Source organism: Natator depressus, chromosome 1 (assembly GCF_965152275.1).
Source record: "Natator depressus isolate rNatDep1 chromosome 1, rNatDep2.hap1, whole genome shotgun sequence".
NCBI classification, from domain to species: domain Eukaryota; kingdom Metazoa; phylum Chordata; order Testudines; family Cheloniidae; genus Natator; species Natator depressus.
Window position 1 is genome coordinate 186108648 of NC_134234.1, and position 19130 is coordinate 186127777.

Consider the following 19130-nt stretch of genomic DNA (forward strand, 5'->3'; position numbering starts at 1 on the left):
TTCTCTATGTTTTGAATCTAATTACCCTGTATAGTATTTACCATCCTGATTTTACAGAGGTGATTCTTTTTTACTTTTTACTTCTATTAAAATCCTTCTTTTCAGAAACTGAATGCTTTTTCATTGTTCTTAAGATCCAAGGGTTTAGGTCTGTGGTCACCTATGCAAACTGGTGAGGATTTTTACCAAACCTTCCCCAGGAAGAGGGGTGAAAGGGTTGGGAGGATTTTGGGGGGAAAGACGTTTCCAAACAATGCTTTCCTAATAAATAAACCCAGATAAACGTTTGGTGGTGGCAGTGGAAGTCCAAGGGCAAAGGATAAAATAGTTTGTACCTTGGGGAAGTTGTAACCTAAGTTGGTAAAAGTAAGCTTAGGAGGTTTTCATACAGGTCCCCATGTCTGTACCCTAGAGTTCAGAGTGGGGAAGGAACCTTGACACTGGGCATTGGGTATTCAACAAATTTTGATATTGTGTTAACCTTTCTAAAGTTGATACAGAAGCGTGTCATTCCATCTGGTTTTGCTGCAGAACAATGGGACACCTCCACTCACTGTGCGATTCTTCTACTACTCCCAGGTCTAGCATTGCTTGTAATTCCTCCTGGATGGTTTCCCACATTTTCTGAGGAAGTGGCTGAGGGGTTTCCTGTACCTGTCATCCTGGGTCTGTGGCTATGTGGTTGTAGATCAGGTGGGATTTTCCAGGTAGAGCTGAAAATATCAAGGGGAAAGACTCAATGTTGTATCTGGACTTTTCACTCAGGTTGGAGATCTTACCCCATCTGTGTGATCTCAGAACTTGGATCATAGATTCCTGGGGACCTAGTTCAGGGTCAGGATGTTAAGGTATTGTTAGTAGTCCTTCTCTGTCCTTCCAAGCCTTTAGAAAGTTAACATGATATAGCTGGCTTCGTCAGTGGACTTGAGCATTTGCTGGGCCCCTTATCTAGGTCAGGCCAGAGTCACATGATTGACTCACTGCAATCCCTGGTGGCTGATGGGGTTGAGCTTGGGTTGTGGCTCCATTTAGGCTGATTTTACTGGTTGGCCCTCATTTCGGGGCAGACTGGTTCTCTAACCCCGACACAAATATCCCTTGGCATCCCAGGTCATAGGTCCGTGGCCATGTAATTTTCGGTCAGGAGTACAGTTTTAACTAGAGTCTCAGGCCAATGCTTCAATACTGAGTCTTGTCCCCTGGTGGGGAGTATCTGGGTGAATTGTTCTATTAAGATCAGCTCTGCTACCTATGTCCTGGATCATATTTTGGGCTGCAACCAGCACCAACAGTGGTTCTTAGCTTCTGGGCCACCACCCGAGGCTGTGCCCCATGTTGAACTTTTCTTCCTAAAAGCGACAATGGTAGATTTCTTCTGTAATATCCAAGTAACCCAAAATGGTGGTCTTGACTCAGAAATAGTTCTGTGTGGCCTTAGGGTCTAGTCCCCTATAGGCACCATGAGCCAGTCCGATCAAATATGGGGCCAGCAAAATGGCTCAGTGTGTGGGGGCAGAGGGCACTGTCCAGGTTTTGCCACTTGTTCAAACATAACTAGAAAGGCCATGGGGTTGTGTTCTGCTCCCATCTTTGTGAATTCCATTGGGACTGTGGGGACAGAAGATGAGCTCAGGGTTCCTGTGGGAGGATTTGTTGCAGCCCACGGTGACAATATGTGTATCAACATCTGTTGGAGAAGGCCCTTCTGTTGCTCCTGTTGCTGGGCAGCCAGTTCTTTTATGAGCTGCTTCCAGTGTTGTAGGGGGAAGGCTGCTTGTTGCTACTTGTTGGGCAGCCATTTGTTGCAACAGCTATTGGTGGTATTCTTGGCTTGATGCTGTTGCTTACCCATCATCCATTCTAACAGCTTCACCTTGTCCATCTTTCTGGATAGGCGTTGTCTGCCCAAAGGCTGGTCACCTGGTTGAGGGGAGGCAGGGAGGCTGGACTTCAACTCTTTTTTTTTCAGTCACACCCTTTTAGCAGGGTTGGGATGAGATGCCCATGTTCTCTACCAGCTGGGAAGGGGTTCACTCACCGCAATCTTCAGCAGTACTCACTATTGAAGTTTTTGCGGATCCTTCATGATGAAGGGTACTATATAAATAAGAGACTTTATTAATACTCTTCCCTCAAAGTACACATTGCTTTTATAAAAAGATATTTTTCTTATGAAATTGAGCACTCTTTGCACTTATTTATCACCAAGGGAACAATACAAGAATCCGTGTGATTAATGTTGTGACCTGACATATTTTACATTTGATTGTGTTGCTTGGTACCTGCTCTGATTACATATTGCAATATATATCTAATTTTTTGCAACAATTATTATATAAAAGATGACTGGTCAAAGAGGGAAAAAAGCACACCTGTTAAAAGACCAGTGGGCATGCCTTAATCAGCTGTTGAATTTGCCAAATTGTTTCAGTTAAAAAAAACAACCCTAAATTTTTTTTTCCAAAGAAACCAAAAATTTTGCTCTGACATTTTTGAAACAAAATGTTGCATTTTTTCTGATTTGAAATGACTTTGTTTCCAACTTTCCTTTAAACTTTAAAAACAAACAGATTTTAAAATGATTAAAATGAAATTTTTCATTTAAGTTTGAGTAAATCTTTTTGTTTTACCCCAAAAAATTTGTTACTTTTCAATTTGCTGAAAATTCTCATTTTTTTCTTCAGTTTTCTTCATTTTTTTTCTTGCAATTGCCAGCAAACCAGAAGGCCATTGTACATCCAGCTTTAGTTTTTATCCAGAAGCACTGCTCTTTAGCTCAGCAGCAAATAATTCATTGTCCCTATTTCTAGATCCAGATGGGCACAGATAACATGGGACTGTGCATAATAATGCTAATTTTGTTCTGTGCATTAGGATGTTGGCTGATTACTAGATGATGAGTTGGTCCTAGCAGAATGTTTAAAGAAAAGCCCACCATCAAAACAAAACACTTATAATAGGGGACTCAGAAGTCCCCATGTTCTCAAAGTAATGTCCAATGTCATGTTTAATAACCAGTTTCATTATTGTCATGGATTTCTCAAAGTGTTTCATAGATCCATAGATTTTAAGGCCAGAAGGGATCATTAGTCTGACCTCCTGCATAACAGGCCATTGAACCTCACCCAGTAATTTTTGTCTGAAGCCCAAATTTCTGTTTGAGCTGTAGTTTGTCTTCGAGAGAGACATCCAGTCTTGATTTAAAGACTACAAGAGATGGAGGATCCACCACATACGCAAGCTATTCCAATGATTAACTACCCTTGATGTTAAACATTTGCACCTTATTTTTAGTTTGAATTTGTCCAGCTTCAGCTTCCAGTGGATCTTGTTACCTTTTTCTGCTAGATTTAAGATCCATCTTTTGTTAGAAATCTCTTCCCCATGTAAGTCCTTATACACAATAATGAAGTCACCTTTTAACTGTTTCTGGGTAGACTTAGTAGATTGAGGTTCTGAAGTCTTTCCTGAAATCTTCTGAAATCTTTCCTGTAACTCTTTTCTGAACCCTTTCCAATTTTTCAACATCCTTTTTAGAAGTGTTCCCATCAGAACTGGGAATAGTATTCCAGTAATGGTCTTGCTAATGCTCTATACATATCCACTGTATACAGATGTTCTGAGAGCTCATGTTCAGCTGGTTATCTATCATTACCCCTAAATCCTTTTCAGTGTCACTGCATTCCAGGAGACTGCATAGAAGTTGTTGTTACTACGGGTTCTGGAGGTGTTGCTGCACCCCACCGGCTTGAAGTGGTTTCCATTATATACAGGGTTTACAGTTCAATGGCTCTCAGCACGCTCACTATACAAATTGTTCCAACACCCCTGGGAGACTGTCTCCTATCCTGTAAGTGTGACCGGTATTTTTTGTTTCTAAAAGTATGACCTTATATTTGGCTGCATTAAAACTGGTATTGTTCAAATGGGCTCATCTAACCAAGCAATGCAGGTTGATTTTCTTTGAGATCATTGATAGACATTGAATAACATTAGGCTGAGAAAAAAATTCTTTCAGGCTTCCACCAGAAGCACCCTCACAGGATAATGATTTCCATTTTTTAATCCACCAGTTAAGTTTTTATTCATGGCAATATGTGGTACATTGTTTTTTTAATCATCAGAATATCTTGCAGGGCTAAGTCAAACACCTTAGAGAAGTCTAAATACATTATATCAACTTTAACTTTTTTCCTAGTTATCTGGAGCTTCTCCAGTGTTCCAAGATTTGAGGGTTTTTTAAACCCATATTAATGGTTCAGAGAACTCCTTGGCTATTTTTTGATACTCTTTGGTGCAAGTTATCTGATCCTGTTGATTTAAAAGTAGCAGTGGTTAGACCACTGGCTCTGGGAGATCCAGGTTCATGTCCCGCCTCTGGCAGAGAGGGAGAAAGCATTTGAAGAGGGGTCTTCCACCTCTCAGGACTTACACACACTAAATCAGCCCCACCCACAGAGACCTTGCTCTCTACACAGACAAATAAAGAGTGGAGGTAAAGGAAATATTATTATCCCTTTTTACAGATGTGGAAGTGAGGCAGCAAGAATTAAGTCACTTGCTGAAGATCACACTGAAGATTTGGGTTCCCTTCCTGGCTCTTCCCAAGTCCTAGTCCAGTGCTTTGACCACAAGAGCATCCTTCCCTCTGTTTCAGGACATACAGCTCTGCAGCTGGAATTTTTGCTCCTCTGACAAGTGCTTGGAGCCCACTGAAAGTGATGACCCTTTGTTAGGGGAGGTTCAGATCCTCTTAGCATGCCCAATATATCTGATCAAATGTAATTTTTTCTTCATTTTTCTAGCCAGAGGGTTAATGAATTCCACATCTGAACGTTGAGGGGTGTGGAGACAGAGACTAAAGGGTCACACAAATGGTAGCTCAGAATGACAGAGTAAGTGGAAAAACCGCTTTATCTTCAATGTATTTCCAATCATCAAAAATGCAATGTAACAAGAAAAGCATCTGTGTGATGGTTTTGGTGCTGAAGAAACTAGAAATGTGTTGAAAAGCCCAAAAGGAATTATCTTCAGTTCTTTCAGGGGGGAGGTTGGTAGTAGTTTGTACCTTGCTAATGTTGTGTGCCTGATTTTGTCACATTGTGTAATGAATCAGCAGAACTGTGAAAACCCTGCAGGTTCTGGTCACGAGCTGAATGTGGGAGTGTGATTTGCAGGAACTGAAGCTAACCAGTCCTGATGGGCTTGTTTGTTTGGGGCAGAATTCAATAGGCTCAAACCTCCAAGGATCTTTCAAGCATTGGGGTTGATAGAGAAGAATGCATGAAGAAGGGAGTGTGAGAAGGATTCAAAAAGAGGACTGAAGGAAGCAAAGGCATCGAGATTAGGAGGGAAGGTGATCAGATTTAGAAGGCAGAGTTGTACCCAGGACAGAGTTTTACTGAGTTTTGAAGGTGAGGGAGCAGAGAGCTGTAGTGCTGAAATTCAACGATTTCCAGGGATAATTACAGCTAAGCAGATTAAGGGAAATGAGTTTCCAGTGATCTGTATTAAGTTAAATTTAAATATGCACAAAATGGAGTCAGAAATTGTTGTAATTCTGTTGTTTTGGCTGAAAACACAACAATTAGAATGGTAAACAAATTCACAAGGCCTTTTTAGGGTATGCCTACACTGCAGCTGGGAGCTAGCTTCCCAGCCCCGGAAGACAGATTTGCATGAGTGAGTGCACTAAAAATAGCTGAACAAAAGATTTAATTTCTAAGATGTATACGATTTCGATTGAAAAAGATGTTAAGAAAACAACCCAGATGAAAAGATGGGAGAGGGATTTGGGTCTCTATGTGGAAAAGGAGATGTACATCTTCAATTTGTGTAGCTCATAAAGAAAAAAAAATGTAGAAGTTACTTTATAGATGGTATTTGACTACTAAGAAGGTGCTCTGTTGGAGGGGTTCCAGGGAAAGAGGAACATACTTGCACATGTGACAGTTGTGCCTGGGAATTAGGTTTGGGGAGGAGATTGGAGAGATTCATTTTATGACAAAATGCCAGCTTCCTAGAGGTCCCCAACCTGCTAACTTAATGCTCCAGTAAAGAACGTACATTTTAAACCAACACCACATTGATTTTTTTATCATTAGCAGCAAGACATTGTATTGCACATTATTGGAAAAAGGTGACTACTTCTTCTATGCAATTGTGGTATAGTAAAACATGGAATGTCCTTGTAATGGAAAAGCTTCCGCACCAAGTTCATATGCAAGAGAAGTGCCAAAAAGAGGATAGGTATTGAGAAATGTGGTGATTCTTTTTAGCATACCCAAAGGAGGAGGACTCCCCAGCCAGCAAGCCAGAATCTTTAGCCAGGTTCTTTGAATATTAACCTGATCCTCAATAAGTAATGTATTTGATGTAGTATGTTATCATTTTATTGTAATTTTGCCAATAAATAATACTAATAATTAATCATAAACATAACAGCAATGTGGACATTGCAGTTGAGGCTGGAGCTTCCATCCTACCTTGTAGGCTTGGGTTATTATTTCTTTACGTATTTGTCATCCTCTTCTTAGGTTCTATCTGTTTGATCTCAAATTTGGACAAACTGGAACTGATTCAGAGTTATTATACTGCTACTATAACAAGAGCTGTACATCAAAGTTGTGCAAGCAGCTCTGTTTCTGAAAACACCTCTGTTTCTGTTTCTGGTGGTAAAAATCAAGGTAAACCAAAGTCAGATGCTTTTGCCAACCTAGAAATGGAACGCCAAAGAGTAGCCTGTGGGGTATCCTGTCCTACTCTATAGTGCTCCAGTGAATTAAACTAGATTAGAAAGGTTTAGTTTTCCTTTTCATTATTATATATGTCTGTTACCTGTCCTTAGAGCAAGATACTTATTTAACTGGACTTTGGAGCTAATGTTTTCATTTTGACTCGTCTTTTCCTCAGTGGGACTTTACAGCAAGCCCTTGTAAATGGTAGGAAGGACTCTGGGGGGGAAAAGGAATTGGAGTGTTGTTTTTGAATAGTTTTACTTTCTTCAATTACTTTTTTTTTAGTTTAATACACCTGAAAATAGTTTTCTTGTTCAGTTGCTTAGGTTAGTGAAGAACTGCTTTGCATAACAAATAAGCCCAAGGATAAACTGTTTAATGTTGTAGTAGTAAAAAGTGCTAAGTAAAGTCCCAAAGTGACATTTTAAGGTCAGGACAGCAGGGCTTGAACTTAACATGAAAGTAAGTGGAGGTCAGTGAAGATATGTGAGTGGGGGATGATGTATGAAAGAATAGGCCTTATTTTGAAAAATATTATACATTAAAGATGTGTATAATTGGCAATTAGATCACATTACCACTACTTTACACCTGGAAACTTAATTTTTCATGTGATATTACTATACTGATTTTTCATTTACCAATTTTACAGCTCTTATTTCATGTTTTTTAAATAGAATTATCACATCTTTTAGTCTGAATACAACAGTGTTGACATTTGCCTTAAAGCAGCTGTTCTTTTAAAAAATTCATGTTTTTCTGAGTCAAATGTAACCCTTTATTCTCACAATTCCATACAGGCTTCTGAAAGAATAGAAAGCAAAAGGAGGTAAAATGTTTAAGTATCAGAACCAGGTTAACCTTCCAAATACTGTGAATGTTTTTCTTCTTTATGTGTGGTTATTGAAGGTCTTGTTATGTTAATGAAAATTATTTTACAATCAGTCAATGCATGTATTTCTGAAAGGAATGATAATATGCCCTTTAAAATCAGACTCCCTTTTGAGCTACAGTAAACTTCAGATGCTAACAGAGCAGCCTAGCTTTGAAGTCAGTGACCACGGCAAATATCAAACATATTTATAGTTGGCTAAAAATGTGCACTTGTGAACTATGTCAGTCAACCCAATCTCTTTAAATCGACCTAGTGCTTTCAAGAATTCACCTGTGACTTAAACAGAACCTACAACTAGTGCTAGCAAACATCTGAAAATCAACTCCCAAGAGAATGTATTTTTTCACTTCACAGCAGTTGCTGATGCAGTCTGTTATGTTTTTCTCACTTCCTATATTTAAAAGGTATTTCAGAGTCTTATCTTCCACCTGCAGTGATCTTATTAATTCATGTAACTTGTTTTGTTATTAGGAGGTAGTGAGGAGAAACTATTTTTGAAAATAATTTAGCAAACAATCAAGGGAATCAAAAAGTAACTATTTTTGTAGAAGCCGATTATAACAGTGATATTATGAAATAAACTAAACAAAACAACAACAAACTATTTCCCATTACTTCAAGTTCATGCTTTTATATTTAATTGTAGCTTTGTCCTTCAGTGAGGTTGTGACAGGGCTTGACTCGCTATGCTAGCGCCTCCCATTGGTCGTCTTGGGGATCAGCTCCGCAAGTCAGTATGCCCACTTCTGGTGGTATCTTGCTCACTATCATTTCTACTCCTGGACCCACATCACTCTGGCCATGCCACGATCTGTGCTTCTCCCCTTTTGGGGGCCAGTACTGCAGTCCAACTGTCCAGCCATTTCCTCAGTGGCGAGTGGGGGGGGACCCAGGCCCACCCATTACTCTGGGTTCTGGCCCAGAGACCCTGTAGATGGCAGCCATGTGCTGCATCCCTTCCAATCTCTCAGTACATTTCCCTGGGCCACTTCCCCTTACCTCAGGGCCTTAGCATGCCCATCTTAGCAGCCATCCAGGAGCTCTCTCTCACTCCCCGGTTCCTTCTAGCACTGCTCTGTCCAGAGTGTTAGCTTTCTTCCACTTTCAAGGCAGCCAGTTCTCCCTCCTTGAGCTGCAAGGAGTAACTCAACCTGCTCTGCCCTGCAGCTCTTCTTATATGGGCTTGCCAGGCCGATTGGCTGCTCCTCGCGGTCCATCTCCTATGGGGTGGTTTTCACGCAGCCTCCCTAGGGCTCTATTAACCCCTTATAGGTCAGTGTGGGGTGGACGCCCCATCACAGAGGTCAGTGTCATTTTTATGCTGTTTCCTCTGTTAATCATTTTAAGTTGGGTGGAGCTAGAGCTCAATCCTTTTTTCTTCCAACCTTCAGATGCAGATTTCTTCTTGCTGTCAGTGACATTCCCCAAGGTATAATCTGGACAGCTGAAGAGCTGTGTACTCTCAAACCTCCAACCTGGGGTGCCTTTCACACTGCTTTGCTGTGAGACCAGCCACTCCTGGCCGGTTCACACACTGCCTCTAGATGCAAAATCACTCCCAGCTGAATGATATGAGTGCTCTAGCCAGTCACTCCTGAATTATATTAAAGAGTGACACCAGAAAATTCTCAGTCCCAGACTTGTCCCCAGAAATGTGTGTCTTGTACTGCCCAGCATCCTCCTGGACAATACAAGCTCATAGAAAGTCTGTCATTTCACTAATAGAAAATGATATGCACAAACCCTGTTATCTCAAATGGAGTTTCCCAAACACTTCAATCCAAACACACACTGGGTTAGATAAATCAATAAAACAAATTTATTAACTACAGAAATATAGATTTTAAGTGATTACAAGTAATGAGTCATAAAAGTCAGAACTGGTTACAAAGAAATAAGTAAAATGCAAACTAATACCTAACATAACAAGCTAAGTGAATTTAAAGCAAAAAGATTTCTCTTACCACATGCTTACAGCAATCATGCTGGATTCCTGCAGCCAGGACCTCTCCCCCAGTTCAATTATGCTTCATTTGTCTTTCAAACATTGCTGATGCCATGAGTAGAAATGTGGGGAGGTGATTTGTGTCCTCTGTTCTCCCTTCTTATAGCATTTCTCTTCCTTGAGAATCATCTCCAGCTGGGGTTCAGGCCACAGCAAGTGTGTTTGCCAAGATGTAAATTTCTCACTCACACCCTTCTTCTTGGCCAAATAATGGTCACTTAACCAGGTGATAGTCCCTTTGATTTTGTTGACACCTGGCTGAGGTGTCAGTTTTCCGTTTCTCCCTGAGGCACTGGTCTGTGCCTACTTTTCTGGAGCATGATCTCAGCAATGTCATAGAGTAGAATCTTATAACTTTAAATACAGTGTTGCCACACACATTTTACCAGGACAATAATGATCTGCAAATTATGAGTTTTCAAATGATACCTCACAAGGCATACTTTGACAAGATTTATCATAGTTTTATAAAAAGGATGAACATGAGGGTACAGACTGTCACACTCACCTCTTTTTCTATCCCAAGAACAAAGCATCAGATGCACAGCCCACTGAAGTCAATTGGGAGTTTTTCCATTGACTTCAGTGACATTGGGTTCAAGTCATAAGTGAAAAGGATTTGTTTGGACGCTAGTAGATTTCATTGTTTGGAAGATAGTGGGTCTGGACCTGTTCCTATTGAGGTCAAAGGGAGTTTTGCAATTGACTTCAGTGGGTGCAGGATTGAGCCTACAGTTGGGAAAAGACTTTTCAGTGTCACCAGTCTTCAGTGAATTATTTATATCTTGGGGACTTGAGCATTGTTGGGTGAAACAACATTAGTAATGCTTGAAGAAAATAAATAAATGAGGATTCAGCTGCTTTTCCATTTGGTAGGAAGACAGAAATGTGTCAGGCTTAACACCTAAGAAATATTTTGATTTATCCATAACTCCAATACCATGATGCTTATCTGGAGAAAGAGTTCTAAAAACACCCCTTATCAGTTACATTTAGTGGATGCGTATTTATTTCTTCCTCTCTGCCTGCTTTCCATCCAAATTGTTGTCATATGTGATAAAAAACACTGTTGCATGCTCTATATTTAGAGAATTTATTTCAACTCTGTTTTATCGGTCATTCCTTTGCAGAACAGCATGCTGAGAAGTCTTCAAACATCAGCTTAGACCAGATCCACAGTGCAGAAAAAATGTGACTTTCACAGGTTCAGGATCCAATCCTGCTCCCACTGAATTCAATAGGAAAAGTAGGAGTGGTTTGAATGCTTAGAAGTTGACAGTTCCAAATTAAGTATTTTTTTTTTAATTCACCTTTGGGAGAGGATCAGGATAGTTCGGTCTCTGTGCCTCACCAAGATTCTGCCATGTCATTGAAACTGACAAGGAAAATGCCAGCTGGGGAGGAGTTTGCCATCATGGTGCCTGCCCATGGGACTGATATAGATGACCTTATTTTACATTAAAGGTCTGATCCAAAGCCCACTGAAACTGATGAAATGACTCCCATTGATTTCAACAGGATTTGACTCAGACTTTAAATAAACAGCTGTCTATTGACCCAAGAACATGTGACATATTTAAATTTCTAGTGACATACTTAAATTTCTAGACAGAGCATAGATTAGCTGGATTGATCTTCATAGCAATCCTGTGGAATTTGCTGAATACTTCAGACATGATCATAACTTTCCACTGAAAATAATTGAGCCAACTTCTGTTTCCAGTTATTCCAGTGTAAATCGAGAGTAATTCAATTGAAACAATTTACAGCGGTATAACTGAGAGCAGAATTTGTCCTTATGTTTCAAGTTCTTCTGGTATCTGACTGCATATCAAAGCACTACTACTTTGCTGCCATATTATCGGAAACAATTGCATGGAGAGAGAGCTAAATCTCAGCCTCTTTTTAAACCAGTAGATTGCTAGTTCAAAGCCTGTTTTTCCTTTTCAAGGTCCAGAACTGCATTCACTGCCATAACCTTTGGAAGGAAATGTAACACATTCAAAGAAATGACTAATTTTTCTGACTCATCTATTTGAATTCAGCACAAATTCCTTGCTGTAGTGATGCTTGGTTAATAAATTCAAAACCAGAATGAAGATGTGAATAGCTCTGGCAGGCTAAAAATATGGCAACTGTTTCACTGCTGAATGAAATACCATCTACCTTTATCTGTCTTAACCCTATCAATGAGGGCAGTGGGGTCTGAGCCTGGTTTTCACTCAGAGAACCAAGGAGAGAGGGAATATGTCATACATGGTGAGTGAGTGGACTCTAATAAAAGAGAAAGATTCCTCAACAAGATCAACTTCCCCCCAAATTAATGAACCTCTATTTCTAATATTTCACCTAATTTTAATTAGAAATGGGCCAAGAAGGCTCTATTCAGATTTGGATTAGGTCTGAGGGAAGATTGATGGTTTGGTTTGCGTATAATTGGGCCTAGGTTTTGAGTTCAACAGCACTGAAAACTCTAATTTGCTCTCACAAGATTTCACTTACAGTAACAATCTCATTGCCATCCTGCCTGCCTTTGATCTAGAAATTAGGGCCAGTTCTGACAAACAAAACATGTAGAACTAGATTCATATCTGTGGATTCAAACCCAAACCCTCCTTCCCTGGAAAGTCAAAGGGGTTCAGTTAGAAGGTTTTAGTTGTCAGCCATTTATTTTTAAGCAACAAGGCGGTGTTATTTTTGCTGCTAAAAGATCTTTGTTTTTTTTCATCTTTCTACTATAGTATTTTGAATTGCTTTGGCAATTTGTTGTTTGGCCTGGATTGCTTCTGCAGGTAGAGGCCTTGTTTGGCACGTATAAGCCAACTCCATGTTGTTTTTTATTATTCAGTGTAGATGACTTTTTAATGGGATTTTTTAAATAAATGCTATAAGTATGTCAACATATACACACTCTGACACCACATGCTTTTGACTGGGCTCAATACTGCTTAATGTTCCCACATTTACAACAAGCCTGAGGAGATTTTATCCCTTGACTCATATTTCCAGTAGTGCCTGTGGCTTACAGGTGCCTCATTTTTTCAAAACAAAACAAATATACACAAACATTTCTCAGTAGTGAAGCTCCAACTGAGTTGCTATCCTTCAATAATCCCCAGTCCTATCCTCCAGCTGCCACAGAGAAACCAATATTCTATTTTAGGCATCTGAGTGAGCTGAGAAAGGGATCTGGAGAACAAGAAGAGAAGCAGAGATAGTTTTCTAGACAGCAGAGAGATAGATGGAAGTGGTCAGTAAAGGTTTTCCTATTATTTTTATTACAGCAGCATCTAGAGGCCCCAATCCAAACCAGGCCCCCATTCTCCTTTGCACTGTACAAACACATTGAGAGACAATCCCTGCCCCAAAGAAGTAATGTAAATAGACAAGAAAGACAGAGGGTGAAAGAGGGTGCAAAGGTACGGAGTAGTGAAATAACTTGTCCCAGGCCACATAGCAGATCAGTGGCAAAGCTGGGAATAGAACCCAGGCCTGCTGTCCCCCAATCCAATATCTCTGAACTAGACCCGCATGCATTCTATAATTTTTTTTGAAGTTTGAGTCATTCAAACAAGTCAGGATTACTATACATTACTCCCTTACTCATTCAAAATCAGTGCGTGTTTAAAAAAAAAAAAAAAAGACCATGCAGTGGTGGTGCTGTTTGTAACCAGTGCCTCTAATATGTATCAGACAGACAAGATATAGACTAGACCGGGAGGGGCGGAACTTGTTTCACTGAAGTGAGGCACAGGAATTTGCCCAATTCAGAGGTTACCTGAAGCAAGTGTGGAGTGTAGCAGAAAGGAGTGAGGAAGAATTTTACAGCCTAAATATAAGGAGAAAGGAGAGTTGTTCCTTGCTTTAACTTGCTTCCATGTTAGATACTTACTTAGTCCCCATCACCATAATGTCTCATCGCCTCACAGTCTTTCACGTATTGATCCTTCCTGTGAGACAGGGAAGTACTAATACTTCATTTTAGAGATGGGGAATTGAGGTACGGAGAGAGACTAAGTGACTTGCTGAAGGTTACACATAATTCTGTGTCAAAGAATGAAATTGCACATGGGTTTCCTTAATCCTAGGCTATCACCTAATCACTGGACCATTGCTAACTACATTCCCGTGGACCTATTTGTATTTGTATGTACAAAGATGGAGAAGGGTGTCATGCTGTCTGGAGTGGCTTCACAACCCTGAGTGACAGTCTCAGGCCAGACTATCAAAAACTGGGCAAATACCGCAAACTAATGGTATGTTCTATAATTAGGTTTCACCAACCCAATAACAAATGTGAACTCCCAAAGCACTGTAACAGTCTTACCGTGGAGTCAGAGACAATCCCCTTGGGCACTCCAATGTATCTTGCCACCCAGGCAAGTTGGATGCAATGATAAGTGGTCACTTACACCAAAGATCACACAATATTCCCAAGAGAGCAGTCACTTACCCCAGATCAGTTTGTATCTCAGATTTCACACCAAAGACGATGCATGTAGCCAACTAAGGATTTATTAACTAGGAAAAAGAAATTAGAGAGTTATTTACAGGTTAAAACAGGCAAAATATAGTCACAATTTTTTTCGTCTTCCCTCATAGGCCATGTTTTTTAGACCTTTAATCATTTTTGTTGCTGTTCTCTGGACTTTCTCCAATTTGTCCACATCTTTTCTGATTTCCAGTTGAGGCCTAATCAGCATGGAGTAGAGTGGAAGAATTACTCCTTGTATTCTTATGTAATGGGTGGTGGGAGGGTGAGATTATGAACAAGTATGGGAACTGCTTTGTCATTCTCAGATTGATAATTGGGAGGGGGACCCAATCTTGTTAGTCATGGTTAGAGCTGGTAGAAACTCAGAAATTTCCAGTTTGTGGGAAATTTTGACATTTCAAAATTTGTTTTTGGTCTGAATCAAAACAAATTTTTAAAAAAATTTCCAACAAATGGCATTTAAAAAAAAATCAGTTTTGTAAAGTTTTAGTGTTGAGCTCCCAAAACAAAGTTCTGGAATTCCCCAAGACTAAATTTCCAAAGCTTTTTTTTTTTTTAATCAAAATATTTTCTTGCCTTTGGAATGTTCATGGAAAGATTATTTTCAAATGTTTAGACATTGATGAAAACAGCATTTTCTGTTGAAAAAAACATTTTGACAAAAACATTTCCGAGTTCTAGTTCTGGTATGGAAAAGATTGAAAACCCTTGTTCAAAAAGATTTTTGAGGGTCTAGCAATAAAAGTCTCCTTGAACTCTCTGATGCTAAATAATTGCTCCTATCAATCCATCCATAGCATTTATATGTACACATTACTGAATCACCATAGAACGTAGGCACTGTAAAATATAGTATACAGACAAAACTGGGCTCTGAACTCACTTTATTTTGGTTGGTCTGGTTCATTGTGTTTGTTTTGTAATATATTTCTCTCCAAGTTCCCTTTACTTCAGTTTATGTAGGGCAAGCTTTTTGACGAATGTTGGAGTTTGCCCTGTGCTTTGAATGCGATTTTAGTACCCATAAACTATCAGGAACTTCACCATACTAGTATAATTATAATTTACAATTATAATTTCACCTGTTTTTGAAACAAACAAGTAAAAAAAAGTTTCTCCATGTCAAGAATATATTTTCCACCTACTTATTTATTTAGATGCACCTTTTGCACTGGCTATTGAGAAACAAAATAAAAATCCCCAGTCAATAATCTCCTACTAAGTGCTAACCACATGAGACCTTCAACAAATAACTCTAATGGATTGCAACAGTTTGCACAAACCAGCTATCTATTCTGCTTTATTATTAATGGTTGTTTCAGAGATAGACCTTTATTTAATCATGACAACAGAAACCCTTTGATTCTTACAGACTAAAAATACTTGTATTTCATACAGTTCTTTCACAACTCACGCAGCTGTGTTCCTCCAGAAAGCACTGTCATTTAACTGTTGTTGATTGATTTCTATCACTTAAATCTGTTTGTGTCCTGGGGTTTTTTCTCATATATTTACACTGCACTCCCTTGGCCAAACACAATTTTGCTTGTAACTTGATAGCTAATAAACACAATTAAAAATTAAAACAGTTTATGGCAAATCATATGAGATAATGAAGCAGTATATTTTGTTATCATTGAAGAGTGCACTTTCAGTTGCATAAATCTTGTTAAAGAATGGAATAGTAATAGGGTTATGGGCATGGCTGGTTAAGACAATGCTGCTAAACTTGCAGTTGTAGCAGGTCCCACCAGTGCCAGCAGGAGTTTAATGCTCATACTGTAGTGATGTGTGTTGTGAAGTACAAACTGCTTCTTGTTGTCTGAGAGCTCCTCAGGGTTAACTAAACTGGGAGAATGGCTCACTTTCTCTGGTCTGGTTGTTTGCATTTGTTTTGTGTCAGCATTGTGCTCTAGCACAGAGCATTTTACCCCTCCAAAAGTATAGCCTGCCTGCACCACTCCCCTAACTATGTGTCAGTTCTGGACATACTGCTGCTCTGTGAGACTTCCACTCTCTTCTGGAATAGTTTAGGCATTTGAGGCTTGAGCGGTGCAGGTGCAGGTGTAGGCAAGGCAATGTTTGGCCTTCTCCCAGTGCAGGGTTGGCTGGCTGCTGTAATCAAATATCACCTGCTCAAAAGGTAAGATGAACCCAGAATGCATTACTCAGTTCTCCCCCCTGCCCTCAAAAATGCCTTGGATTTGCAAGATTAGATAGAAGCTGTGAGTCCAGTGAAAGACAACCAGACCTGCAGAGAGATTTCAGGATAGAAATCTGTTGCAAGTTGGAGGATCTGTACGGATTCTCCTTTTTAACCTTAAAAAGGGTCAGATATGGTTTGAGAATTGTAGGATTGTCGTATTTCAAACTGGTTTACCCATCTGTAGCTTTTTCCATAAGGGAAAAACCATTGAGTAAAATGCCTTAATATTGCAGTTGGTATAGATCGCTTAGAACCAAACATTAAACAATACAAGAGTAGAATGAAACTATTTCTAAATAATCTTAAGAAACAAAATACATTGTTTATATTTTGCTTTTTTAATAAAGGGGCCTTGTTTGGTTGCTTTTTCGGTATTTATTTGGAGTTCTTATAGAAATCAGGACTATGTGTGCTAACTGTTTATATTCCACAGTTTGAATCTGCAGTTTGAAATCAGACCAGTCAATGATTCCTAGAAGCAGCTCCTCTCTATCTGTGCATGAGTGTATGTGGGTAGTGGGAAATCAGGTGACCATATTTCAATGTACCCAGAGGAAGGACATAAGAATTCTGGAAGCAGCTGTAGCAGGCTTCTATTAGACATGGAGGGATTTTCACAGTCAGAGTCCTGATTATTGGAAAAGCCCTGCCTGCAGCCTAAGCCTTAATGAACCTCAGCCTGGAGAGAATGGACAGTCTTACTAATTTCAGTTGATTTGTTGGCATGCAAGACAAAACAGAATTTACATAGAATAAATATTTAAGAAATAGCATCAAACTGACTGTTCCGTAGATACCAAAAACATTTGTTAGAATCCAGAGCAAAAGAATCAGTGAGGTACTGTGCAATATAGGTCAGAGAATCCAACATGGTGTCTCTGTTATATCATAGCTCCTCTAGTGATTTAATTATTTTTATTGCTCTTAAGCCATTCTCCAATGGTGATGTGGGTCATCTTCTTGATTTACAAAAGGAACTGAAACCCATACAGCATATTTGCTACCCCTTACTACGTGTGACAGGACACGCATACCCTGCACTGGGCTGGAAGGGGTTAACTCCACACTATGGGCTGAGGAAGTCCCATCCCTCAGGCCATGCTGCCCTGAATGCAAGGACTGCAGTATTGACTTTGGCTGCTTGGCCACGCTGTCCTGCACCTGAGGGCTGCCGTTTACACCCTGACCCTTGGATCTCATTGTGGCGAGACCCAAGACAGTCTGATAAGCTGTAACTGTGGTATCAGCATGCCTCCTGCCTACTTCGACCAGAGATTGGACATGCATACGCTGCCACATGATGCAACAGCCACCACTATAATAGTAAAATTATAGACTAGGTTTAGTTACAGTAACTCCATGTGGACCAGTGCTACAACTGTAGTCCAGACCACTGAGTTCAAATTAACTTGACATAAGATTTGATCCATCTGCAAACTGAACTACTTTCCTTGTACCAGACAGAATGGATCACTAGCAGTGAAGTTTTATTATTCATAACATAATATACGTAAGGAAAACAGTGCATGGCCACTTACACTGTTAATGCTGCTTTCCTTTTTTCCAGGATGCAGCCTGTAAGCAGTGGGAGAGCCTCTCCCCATCAACATGGACACAGAGAACAGGGTCCAAACTTACCCCATTCTTGGGGTTTGCTTTTAGGCAAAGATTTTCAAAAGGTGATTTTTGAATGCCGACTGAAGGAACCCACATTTTCTGAAAAACAGGCACTTTTCAGGTGTCATGTTGATCACACAGAATAACTGGTCACTCTTGAAAAATGCGGCTTCTTATTTTCTTAAACAAAATATAATGCCTCAGCCTAGACTTTCTTTTTAATATTTCTGTTCTTGGGGTTTATCCATGCAGGACTCCTCCATTTCTGCCTCTAGTAGGTGGGAAATAATAGGACTCCCCCAACCTGGCTGCTAAGGTGAATCAGAGAAATAGGTCTGCATCTTTGCATAGGGTTTTAGAACATGACACCAGTGAGGCTGAGAAGAAATGTTCTACATCTTTATCCATAGCCCTAGAATCTGACAATCCCATTACACAGATCATCTGAAATACATATCTGGTTTGTGGGCTGTAACAGGGGACTAGGAGGTCCAGGCGGCCTAGTGGTAGGTCCACTGCCCTGAGCTATGTACTACTGCTGTCTTTTCAGTTTGGGGCGTGGCCCCTATAGCCCAAGTTGCTGTGCTAGCCTGTCTCTAGTGGTGGTCCTTGTGGTACCTGGGCAGCATACTTTTGCGCTCCCAGGCTCCTCCAGGTGGGGCGGCCACATGATTTTGGCAGGGTTAGAATGCCACAAGTCTCCATGCTTTGGTCCCCTGCATTCCTCCCAGGCTGGGTGCTCCTAGGCCTTTTTCTCAGTTTCCTTTGGCCCCAGAGATAGTGCTTGGTTCCCGCTGGCTACCTCAGCTGGCAGGCTTGTCATCCTTCCCCCCAGGTAGGGAAGTAACTGGTTCCTGCTCTTTTCCAGGCACGCCCAGACTGAACCAGGGTCCCTCTTTTTTTCTCCCCTGCAGGCCTGGCATCAGCAGCAGGTATAACAGCTGGCTAGCTGGGTCCAAAGGCTCTCTTTAACCCCTTCCGTACTGGTGGGTGGTTTATCTGCTCCATTACACAGCCCCCCATCATTATTCAGATCCTCCCACCCCAACACACATCTGCTCTTCTTGACCCTATAAAAAGAAGTCAGCATTCGGGTGGGGTCTTCATCCCCGTACTGGAAAGAGAAAGGCTGGAGGAAGAGGTACCACCTCATAATTCGGGGTTTAGGCATGCCA